Source organism: Dipteris shenzhenensis, chromosome 1 (assembly GCF_047967505.1).
Source record: "Dipteris shenzhenensis isolate YYH24624 ecotype China chromosome 1, Dip_SZ_1.0, whole genome shotgun sequence".
Lineage (NCBI taxonomy): Eukaryota > Viridiplantae > Streptophyta > Polypodiopsida > Gleicheniales > Dipteridaceae > Dipteris > Dipteris shenzhenensis.
In genome coordinates this window covers 75,001,957-75,012,209 of record NC_141596.1, presented here as the reverse complement: position 1 = coordinate 75,012,209, position 10,253 = coordinate 75,001,957, and the positions used below count along the sequence as shown (strand labels likewise).

General features: G+C 43.5%; 1 pseudogene; it reads left to right on the top strand.

Moving 5' to 3' along the window:
• Positions 1–956: 956 nt before the first annotated feature.
• On the top strand, positions 957–2,183 carry LOC147906375 (uncharacterized; annotated as a pseudogene).
• Positions 2,184–10,253: the final 8,070 nt, after the last annotated feature.

Sequence of the window (10,253 nt, the reverse complement as noted above, 5' to 3'; positions counted from 1 at the left end):
TAATGAGAATTCGTGCCCAGCATTCTAACCAGCTCCATTACGTAGTCTACCGACTATTAAAAGCACTGACTCATGATCTAACAACTCACGAATGAGCGCCTTACTGCAACCGTTAGATCGATTTTGTCGTTACACTCGCGACACGTCAATACTTGCAATTGCCAGACACCTAATCAATCGCCAGCGTCGCCAAACAAGCCAATCAAATTGCGACACATGTCGGTGGCCATACCCCATCCGTCCATGCGCCCAACCAGCCGCGCATTGCAAATCACCTCCCCTCCCCCATCCGCTGACGGCCGGGAATCATGAGAACCAAATTCGCATATCCAATAAGGGTTCCAAAAATAAAATTCCCATATTACCTGAGGCACTGGGTAAAAAAAAGCCTTCTCCACTGCCATCGACTTTCGAGCTAATTCTCAAACCTTCACCACCACCATCGTCTCTCCCTTAAAACCTTCTCAGCGTTGGTCCTGCCAAGCGTTGTTGCTGCCCTCTTTCCCTCTCCCACTTGCTCTCTCCCCACATTCCTTGCTGCCATCTCTCTCTCTCCGCACCCTCTGGCGGAGGAGGAGGAGAAGAAGCTGCAGTGGCTATGGCGGTGCTTGGATCTGCTGCTGCTGCTTTTTTACGATGGTTTGTTTGATGCAGCCATTGCTTGGCGATAGAAACTTGAGCAGTAGCAACCTAGGCTTGTGTTGCAAACGTGTAATTGTTGGATCTACATAAAACAACCACAAATGGAGCAAATGGAGCGGGTGCAAAGCCAAGGATGGCACTGAGAGCCTCACGAAAGGCATAATGCTATGAGTTGTTGGGAGCACGAAGGGTAGAGGCTGGTGGGCGAAGGGCAAAGGGGAGTTCATTTTCTTGGATGCTAGAAGGTTAAAAGGCGAACGGCGCTGAGGCGAAGAGGCGGTGGGAGCAGCCACTCGAAAGCATCATGGGAACTTTCTTTGCAAAATTAGGATCGATTTGCAATTGATTCGAGATCATCAGTTTGGTAGTTTTGGATTTTTAAAGTCGTAGTAGCCATTTAGTAGCTCAATTAGATAGTTAATCTGCCAATAGGGCTGAGAACTCTCAAGATGATTTATCCGCCTCGAACGAAGCTTAATCATTTTGCTTTTAAGATCTTCCACCCCTAAACCAGTAATTACAGGCTGTTCCTGCCAAAAGAAAGCTCTTAAGAGCTGCTCTATTTTCCCAAAGTCGTCTTTGAGAAGCACCGTAAACCGAACAAAAGGAGCTTCAAATTTAGTGCAATACAAATCAAACCTTTGTAACGGGAACTCTAGGTACCTGGAAATCATAGGCTTCAGTCCATTGTACCACACAGCACCCGGAAACTTTCGAGAACTCCTCATTGGAACAATTGTCCCAGCTTATTGGATGTCCCTCGGACAATTGTCAGAGGAGAGGGAAGGAAGCCATAGCTGGTTGCGGAGCGTGCTGGGCGTGGCAGGGCCAGACAAGAGCATATACACCGGGAAGCCAATCAGAGGCATAATCGACAGGACCCAGTACTACCTCCAGTATTTCTTGGACACCACAGCATACAGCTTTGTCCAGAATATGTGATTTCCTCAAGACTGGTCACAGCATCGCCCTTAAAAACAAAGCCCAGTATTTTTGGGGTCGTGCCTGGCCTCAGAAAAGGTGCTCAAGCGATGGCGTGTGTGCAACATCCCGTACCCTGCACACGAGCCTGATGAGGAGCGGCGCATCATCATGGCGTGTTTAGCAGAACAATTAGCAGATGCTTTCAACGAGCTCATATCCAGAGGCCTCCCGCGCGGTGCTTCATACATGGACTTGTACCCCAAACGAACTAACTTTGAGCTTGAATCTCCTGCAGCCTGGTGCAACCTTGTGGTGAATCATGGGATCGAGATCAACATTGGGTATCGTTACCGTCTCCAGCTGGATGATGAGAAGTTGTGTTCTGCCAACTTTCTCAAGCGTGGCATCAAAGTAGACAAGCACATCATGTACTTTGCTTAGGTCAGAGACTATTTATAATTGCTTATCTAAGAGTGTACTTTAAGAAATCTGGCCCCTGCTCTCCCTCTGGACTTTCATGAATCACTCCGAGTTGAATCTATTTTTAATTTTATGTGGATAAAATATTCTGCGTTGTTGTTTTTATAAGTGATTGCTGCATTCACTGCAGTTGGCGATGTGCAAAACATCACTGGAAACGCTCATTTCCATTTCCCTAGTACGATATGAAGTGTTCTATGTGCACACACCTTGTAACTTTACAAAAATGGCTGTGTGTGTGAGCATTATGTGAAATGCCGAAAGGACATATGTAAAAAGTTGATATCATAAAGGGCAAAGTTTGCAATCAATATGGCCGCTTTGGAGCCTATTTGGGAGCTCTACATGTGCTAAAAGGTGTCCAGGACACGGACCAATGTGTGGGACAGGTTTTGGACGCAATGTGGATGTTTTAAATGGTTTTTTTATGACTTTTTATGATCTGGAAATTTATGGCTGAGATTGAAACACCCATAATTTACAGACTCTGAAGCGCCTATAAAAAGGAATCAAGGATAGGCTTGGGAACACAATTGAACAATCTTTCTCCTGAGAGTGAGAGCCTCGAAGCTCTCTCTGGAGTGACTTGTGGCAAGCTACCTTGTGATAGATACCAATTCAAGTTTTGCAAATAAAATTAAGGGTCTGGTCTAGATGATCGAGACGACCCAAGATCAGGCATGTATTGGGCAAGGGCATTGTGTGCTGGTGGGTGTCTTGCTCACATTCTAGCGGAGGTTTGTGCTTGGGGGAAAACTCTCAAGGATCTGTGTCCTAGTGCTAAGTATCGGGGATTTTGCTGGTCAAAAGTGTGGGAATAGGAGCTTGTACCATTATGGCCATAGAGGAGAGTTTTTAATGGTTGGGAGGAGAGTGAAACATGCCTTGAGTTATTGTATTGTGAGTGTTCCAGGACTTGTGAAGTTGGCTTACTACATTTGGTATCGAGCGGTTTCTGAGCTTCAATGGTGACCTGCATTTCGCCTGCAAAAGGTAGTGCTTGAGGTACAGCTGCAACATGACTGCTCCTAACTGATAGTAAACTCCCCTAAATTTGGTAGAATATGCAGGAAAGTTAAGAGTAGTGAAGTACCTTATGTTTTAGGAAAAAGGTAGGAGAGGAAGATCATGGGCTGGATCTTCAACAGGGACTTGTGAGGGGCTGCACAAGGACAGGAGGAAGTCAATCCTTTTTTAGAATTCAGCTGAGTATTGAACTCTTGATGTATATTCTATTTCAGCAATGAAGTACAAGTCATGAATGAATTGCCAAGTACAACTAGAGCCCTTATATAGGTATGGCCCAGGGCAGTACAAAGCAGTCTTGCTTATGGGATTACCTCCTAGGATGCCACGTGGCAACTTATGGTATCCCCGAAAAAAAGAAGAAAACACTTACAAGCCAATAAAGGCCTTTCTACTAACTTTTAGCCTAAGCAAAAAGTAATGCAACAGGACTGCTCCTAACTGACAGTAAACTCCCCTAAATTTGATAGAATATGCAGGAAAGTTAGAGTAGTGAAGTACCTTATGTTTCAGGAAAAAGGTAGGAGAGGAAGATCATGGGCTGGATCTTCAACAGGGACTTGTGAGGGGCTGCACAAGGACAGAATCCTTTTTAGAATACAGCTGAGTATTGAACTCTTGCTGTATATTCTATTTCAGTAATGAAGTACAAGTCATGAATGAATTGCCAAGTACAACTAGAGCCCTTATATAGGTATGGCCCAGGGCAGTACAAAGCAGTATTGCTTATGGGATTACCTCCTAGGATGCCATGTGGCAACTTACGGTATCCCCTAAAAAAAGAAGAAAACACTTATAAGCCAATAAAGACCTTTCTACTAACTTTTAGCCTAAGTAAAAAGTAACCCTCTGTTACAATCCTCCCTCCTCAAATAGAAATTTGTCCTCAAATTTGAAAAGGCTGTAACCTGGACATACAATGCTCCTTGTAAACCTGAAGAGCTCAATTCTTGTCATATCAACTGAACAATGAAGTTTCTCAGTCAATACCTCCCTGTAGGCATGTTGATCTGTAAATGGATCATATAATATTCCCAAGAAATCAAGCAATTGGGTGGAAGAGCTATGCTGTCCAATATAATAGATCTGATCATATAATCCAGTGAGAGACATGCTGATCTGAGAAAGGGTAGTGAATGCTGGCTGCAGCATGTCCATATATGCTATATAGCAAGAGAAAATCAAATCTGCTCATAAAGACTCAATTTTGGCCATAGAATTTAGCTAAGCAATTGAGGGTACTGCTCCACAATTGTAGATGGCTGCCAAGAAGACTCCTCATCAGGTAGACGTCTCCATTTGATAAGATATTCCATGTAGGACTTGTTCCTCAACACATGATCTCTAAATCCAAGGATCTTCTCAGGTATATACTCAATTTGGCCCTCTTCATCCATAGGAGGTAGCTCTTCCATAACTTGCTCCTTAGGCCCTAAATACTTTTTGAGCAGTGATACATGGAATACTTTGTGTATTCTAGAGGATGGTGGGAGCTCCAACTCATAAGCCACTTCCCCAACTTTCCTCAAAACCTTGTAAGGTCCATAATACCTATGAGCAAGTTTAACATTGGTATTACCTTTCAAAGAAGCATGCCTAGACTTATGTAATCTGAGAAATACATAATCCCCTTCTTCAAAATGAAGATCTCTCCTATGCTCATCAGCATAATCCTTCATCCTTGCTTGGGCCCTTACCATATTATCTTTACATTGCTGTAATAGAGTAGTCGTGTGAGCCAAATCATCCTTGGCTTGCTGGCTTGTCAATGCTTGATCAATAATGGTTGATGGGACATGAGCTTTATAGCCAAACATGGCTTCAAAAGGGCTCATACCAATTGAAGTATGCTTGGTGGTATTATAACAAAATTCAGCTAGATGCAACCATTGATCCCACGATGCCTGGGTCTCAAAGCAAAAATGCCTTAGATACTCTTCCAACCAGCGGTTAACCCTCTCTGTTTGCCCATCAATTTGGGGGTGATCTGCTATACTTGGGGTAAGAAGTGTTCCCATAGAACTGAAAAGCTCAAATGCCCCATGAACTTAGCATCACGATCACTCACAATCTCCTGAGAAAGTCCATGTAATTTAAACACATTCTCCATGAATTGCTTAGCCACCTTGGAAGCTGTAAATTGGGTCTTAGTAAGAATGAAGTGGGCAGCATTAGTAAGTCTATCAACAACCACAAAGATACTGTTCCAACCCTTAGAGGTCACTAGTAGACCTGTAATAAAGTCCATGCTGATATGTGTCCATTCACCTTGAGGTATAGGTAGAGGTTGTAGTAGACCAGCTGGCCTCAAATTCAACTACTGTTTTGTTGACAGGGCTTATAGCTTTGAACATAACAAAGAACATCCTTCCAAAGCCCCTTCCAGTAAAAACTCTGTTTTACCTTATCATACGTCTTGTTGAGGCCTATATGCCCAGCCATAGGAGATGAGTGTGTGGGGGTTAAAGGTCACTGTGCCTTTACCCCGGTTATGTACAATACTCAAACACATATACAAATGAATGAAAAAGAAGATTGGGGGGTTCTGCACCCACCAAAACTTGTGTGGCTCTCTGTTTCTCTCTCTCCCTCTTCCATTCTTGCTTCCGTTGAGAGCACTCTCAACTGGTATCAGAGCTCGGGTGATCTAGCTGAGCGTGTGTGAATGCTTGGAAGCTCAGCAGCTCTGTGGGAGGAATGAGAAGCTCTGTGGGAAGCTTTGTGGGTGACTTTACTTGCATCCGAGTGTATAGAGACCTTGGAGGAGCCTTTGGAAAAGTCACTTTGGTTTTGCGAAGTGGTTCTGAGAGCCTGTTAAGTGTTTTCAAAGAAAAAGTCGTTTTTTGAGCTTTTCCCTGTTCTGTTCGATGACAGAGACTCCGTATTGACTTGTAGAGGCAACTTTTACTTGCTTTTGGTGTCCACTTCACTTCAGGAGCTTGGAAACACCTTCATTCTTGAATCTGGGTTCATTTCATTGGATTTCTGACTCACTGTGTCAGTTTCTGCGTTTTTCTGCCCGGGTGTTGGAACTCAAGTTTGGAGCAACCATTTGCAGATCTGTCAGTTCCGGTGGACTCAGGATGTCCTAAATCATTTGCACTCTGGTGGAGTTTACAAACAGCTCTGTTTCCAAAAACGTTTTTCAGTCGGTGTGTTGGACCCAGTGATTGAGACCACGGTTTCGAAAACCGTCTGTCCCATTGCGTTCCGGACACCCAAAAACCCCTACTTGTCAGTTCTTACGCAATTCGGTGGAGGATTTTCAAAGTTATAGATCTATGTGTATTCGATTTCGTCTCTCTATTATGCATTTTTCATTCTAAGGTTTTGAAACCTTAGATTTATGCCACATGGCAGTGGATAAGTGTTGACTCCCATTTCTCACTCATCGGTTGGGATTTTGGAGTTCCGACAGAAGAGAGATATTTGCAGATTTTCTTGCTGAGTCCGATTATGCAATGGCGCCCATGTTTTGAGGCATCTCAGGTTTTATTTTCAGTAGCGGTCATTACCGTGCGACTATGATTTCTTGAGCATACCTTATGCAGATCACTCTGGTTACAGTTTGAGCAGTGTGCGCTCATTCATGGTGTGCATTGGGTTGCAGTGGATGATTTATAGGCCATTTGGATGCATTGCGGTCCTTATTGGATGCATTGATAGGCCCAAATTGCCTTGTGGGATGCTATTTTTATGGACGCTTTGCACATGGATGCTATTTTATGCTGAGGGACAGCTTTGACACATTGCAGGTGATGCACTGATAGTGTTATGCTCTCTTGGATGAGATATAATTGATGCATATGCCCATGGACGGTGTTTATGCTTGAGCCAGTGGACACCTATTGGCATTTTGGATTGCCATTGCAGTTGGCATTTTCTTTTGGGCCAGATTTGCTCATATGGATGCATAGTACATGCACATGAGTTAGCTGCATCTCTTTTGATGCTTTGAGCTTTGAGTTTTGGTGATATTTCAGTCTATTGTGGCATACACATTTGGGTGCACCTGGTATTTGGTGTGATTCTCTCTTGTAGGCACTAGCATTTGGGATTTTTGCTTCATTTGCATCATGGCATCCTCTTCCATGTCTGAAAAGGAGTTTTTTAGCATTAAAAAGTGTGATGGGACAAACTTTTCTTTGTGGAAAGAACAGATAAGGGATGTGCTTATTCAAAAGAAGCAGATTAAACCCTTGGCAGGGATTGAAGCTAAGCCTGCAAATATGTCTGAGGGTGATTGGAATGAGTTGGATGCATTAGCAAAGTCTACTATTAGACTTCATCTTGCAGAGTCAGTTTATTTCACAGTAGTAAATGAGCAGACTACGGAAGATTTGTGGAAGAAACTGTGTGCCACTTATGAGAAGGAAATTGCCTCTAATAAAGTTTACCTCATGAAGAGGTTGTTTGAGCTGCAGATGAAGGAAGGGGTCTCCATTGCTTCTCACTTGAATGAATTCAATATTATTTTCAGCCAGCTTCAGGCTCAGAAGATGAATTTTGATGCGGAGACTAAGGCAATATTTCTCTTATGTTCATTGCCATCCTCATGGGATACCTTCCGTACAGCTGTCAGTAACTCTGCACCTGGTGGAGTACTGAAATTTGATGATGTTGTGGGTAGCTTGTTGGCGGAGGATATTAGAAGGAAGTCTATGGACGGCAATAAGCAGGATGCAAACTTAAATGTGCAAAGGGGCAGATCACAGTTTAGGGGGAAGTCCCAAGAAAGAGGGAGGTCTCGTAGCAAATCGAGGGCACGGAACATTGAGTGTTACCACTGTGGCAAGAAGGGCCATATGAAAAAGGATTGCTACAAGCTGAAAAGAGAGCAAAAGGATAAGAAAAAGAATGCAAATTGGGGTGCAAATAAGAAGGAAGAGAGTCCAAGGGAGGACAAAGGAAAAGTGAAGATCAAGGAGATCAATGCAGTCACACATGATAGTGACAATGACGTTCTCTTCATGTCTAGTTTATCTGCAGAGTTGCTTACCACTTCAGATGATGCATATTCCTAGGATTGGATTTTGGATTCTGGAGCTTCATTCCATGTTACTCCCCATAGGGAATGGTTCTCCACTTATGACAGTGGAAAGACAGATTGTGTGCATCTTGGAAATGACTATGCATGTGACATAGTGGGAGTAGGTGACATGAAGTTTTCTTTTGCAAATGGGTCTGCATTTATTTTGAAACATGTGAGACATGTGCCTAAGTTGACCAAGAGTCTTATTTCAATGGGTCAACTAGATGATGCTGGTTTTCACACCACTTTTGGCTTTCAGAGTTGGAAAATTCAGAAGGGCTCTATGCTTTTGGCCAGGGGTGCCAAGTGTGGGACTTTGTATCCCTTACATGTATCAGGGGTATTTGATCATGTTGTTTCAATAACCGAGCAACCAAGCACTTCTTTGTAGCATTGCAAGTTGGGGCACATGAGCTAGAATGGAATGAAACTCTTATGCCGTTTGGGTTATGTACTGCATTTGAGTTTCTCTAATTTTGAATTTTGTGATCAGTGTCTCTATGGGAAGCAGACTAAATCAGCCCATAAAAGAAGGGGAAAGAAAGAGTTTGAAAAGCTTGATTTGGTGCATTCAGACGTATGTGGTCCCATACACGGTCATTAGGCGGGGCTGAATACTATGTGACATTCATTGATGATGCAACTAGGAAAGTGTGGGCTTATGCTATAGCTCGGAAGAGTGATGTGTTCCAGGTATTTCAGAAATGGCTGGCCTTGGTTGAGAATCAGTCAGCTAGAACGCTTAAATGCCTACGGACTGACAATGGTGGAGAGTATCTCTCTCATGACTTTGAGCATTTCTGTGATACACGTGGGATTAAGAGGGAGCTCACATCCCCTCGTACTCCAGAGCAAAATCCAGTTGCAAAAAAGATGAACCGTACCATTCAAGAAAGGTTGCAGTGCATGCTTTCCAATGCAAGTCTTTCTGGTGGTATTTGGGCTGAGGCAATGAAGACTGCAGTGCATGTGATCAATAGATCACCTAGTAAGAGTTTGGATGGTGGTATTCCTGAAGAGGCATGGAGTGGCAAGAAGCCCTCTTACTCTCATTTGCGTATATTTGGGTGTGAGGCATATGCACATGTGCCAAAAGAGCTTTGAAAGAAGCTAGATCCTAAGTCTAGGAAATGCATCTTTTTGGGTTATGGTGAAAGTGGAGAGATGGGCTATCGTCTCTGGGATCCTGAAGCAAAGAAGATCATACGCAGCCATGATGTAGTCTTCAATGAGAAGAAGATGCATAAGGCACCCATGAGGGATGTGGAAATGAGGAGAATCACTTTCCAGGATGTGAATCCACCTACATATGTTGATAGACAGCAAGCTGTCCATGCACCAAATGTGCAAGAAATGGTACCACCAAGTACTCCCACAGGTATACAATCAAGGGTAGATGATGGATCATCTATTGGTGGAAATGATGAGCCAAATGTGGCTGATAAGCAGGTGGGACAGCAAGCTGAAATGCCCTTGAGAAGATCATCTAGAGTGTCTAGACCGCCTGATAGGTTTGTTCCAGGGGTAGACTATGTGATGCTTACTGATTGCGGGAGCCTTCTTGCTACAGAGAGGCTATGATGCGCGAGGATCAACGCAAGTGGGAGTATGCTATGCAATCAGAGATGAGTTCACTTATGAAGAATAAGACTTGGGACTTGGTTTCTTTGCCACATGGAAAGAAAGCATTGCCATGTAAATGGGTCTACAAAATGAAGGTCACAGGTGATGATGTGCCTACGTACAAGGCCCGTTTGGTCGCTAAAGGGTTCAAGCAAGAGAAGGGTGTGGACTTTGATGAGATATTCTCTTCGGTTGTGAAGATGACCACACTTAGATGCATGCTTGGACTAGTGGCATCAGAGGATATGGAGCTTATGCAGATGGATGTCAAGACAGCTTTCTTGCATGGGGATTTGCATGAGGAAATTTACATGGTGCAGCCGGAAGGCTTTGAAGAAAAGGGCAAAGAGCATTTAGTTTGCAAGCTGAAGAAGAGTCTCTATGGTCTTAAGCAAGCGCCTAGAGAATGGTATCAGAAGTTTGATGCTTTCATTCAGTCCCAGGGTTTTAGAAGGAGTGAAATTGATCACTGCCTCTACACTAAAAGGGCTAAGGATAATAGCCTGATAATCTTGACACTATACGT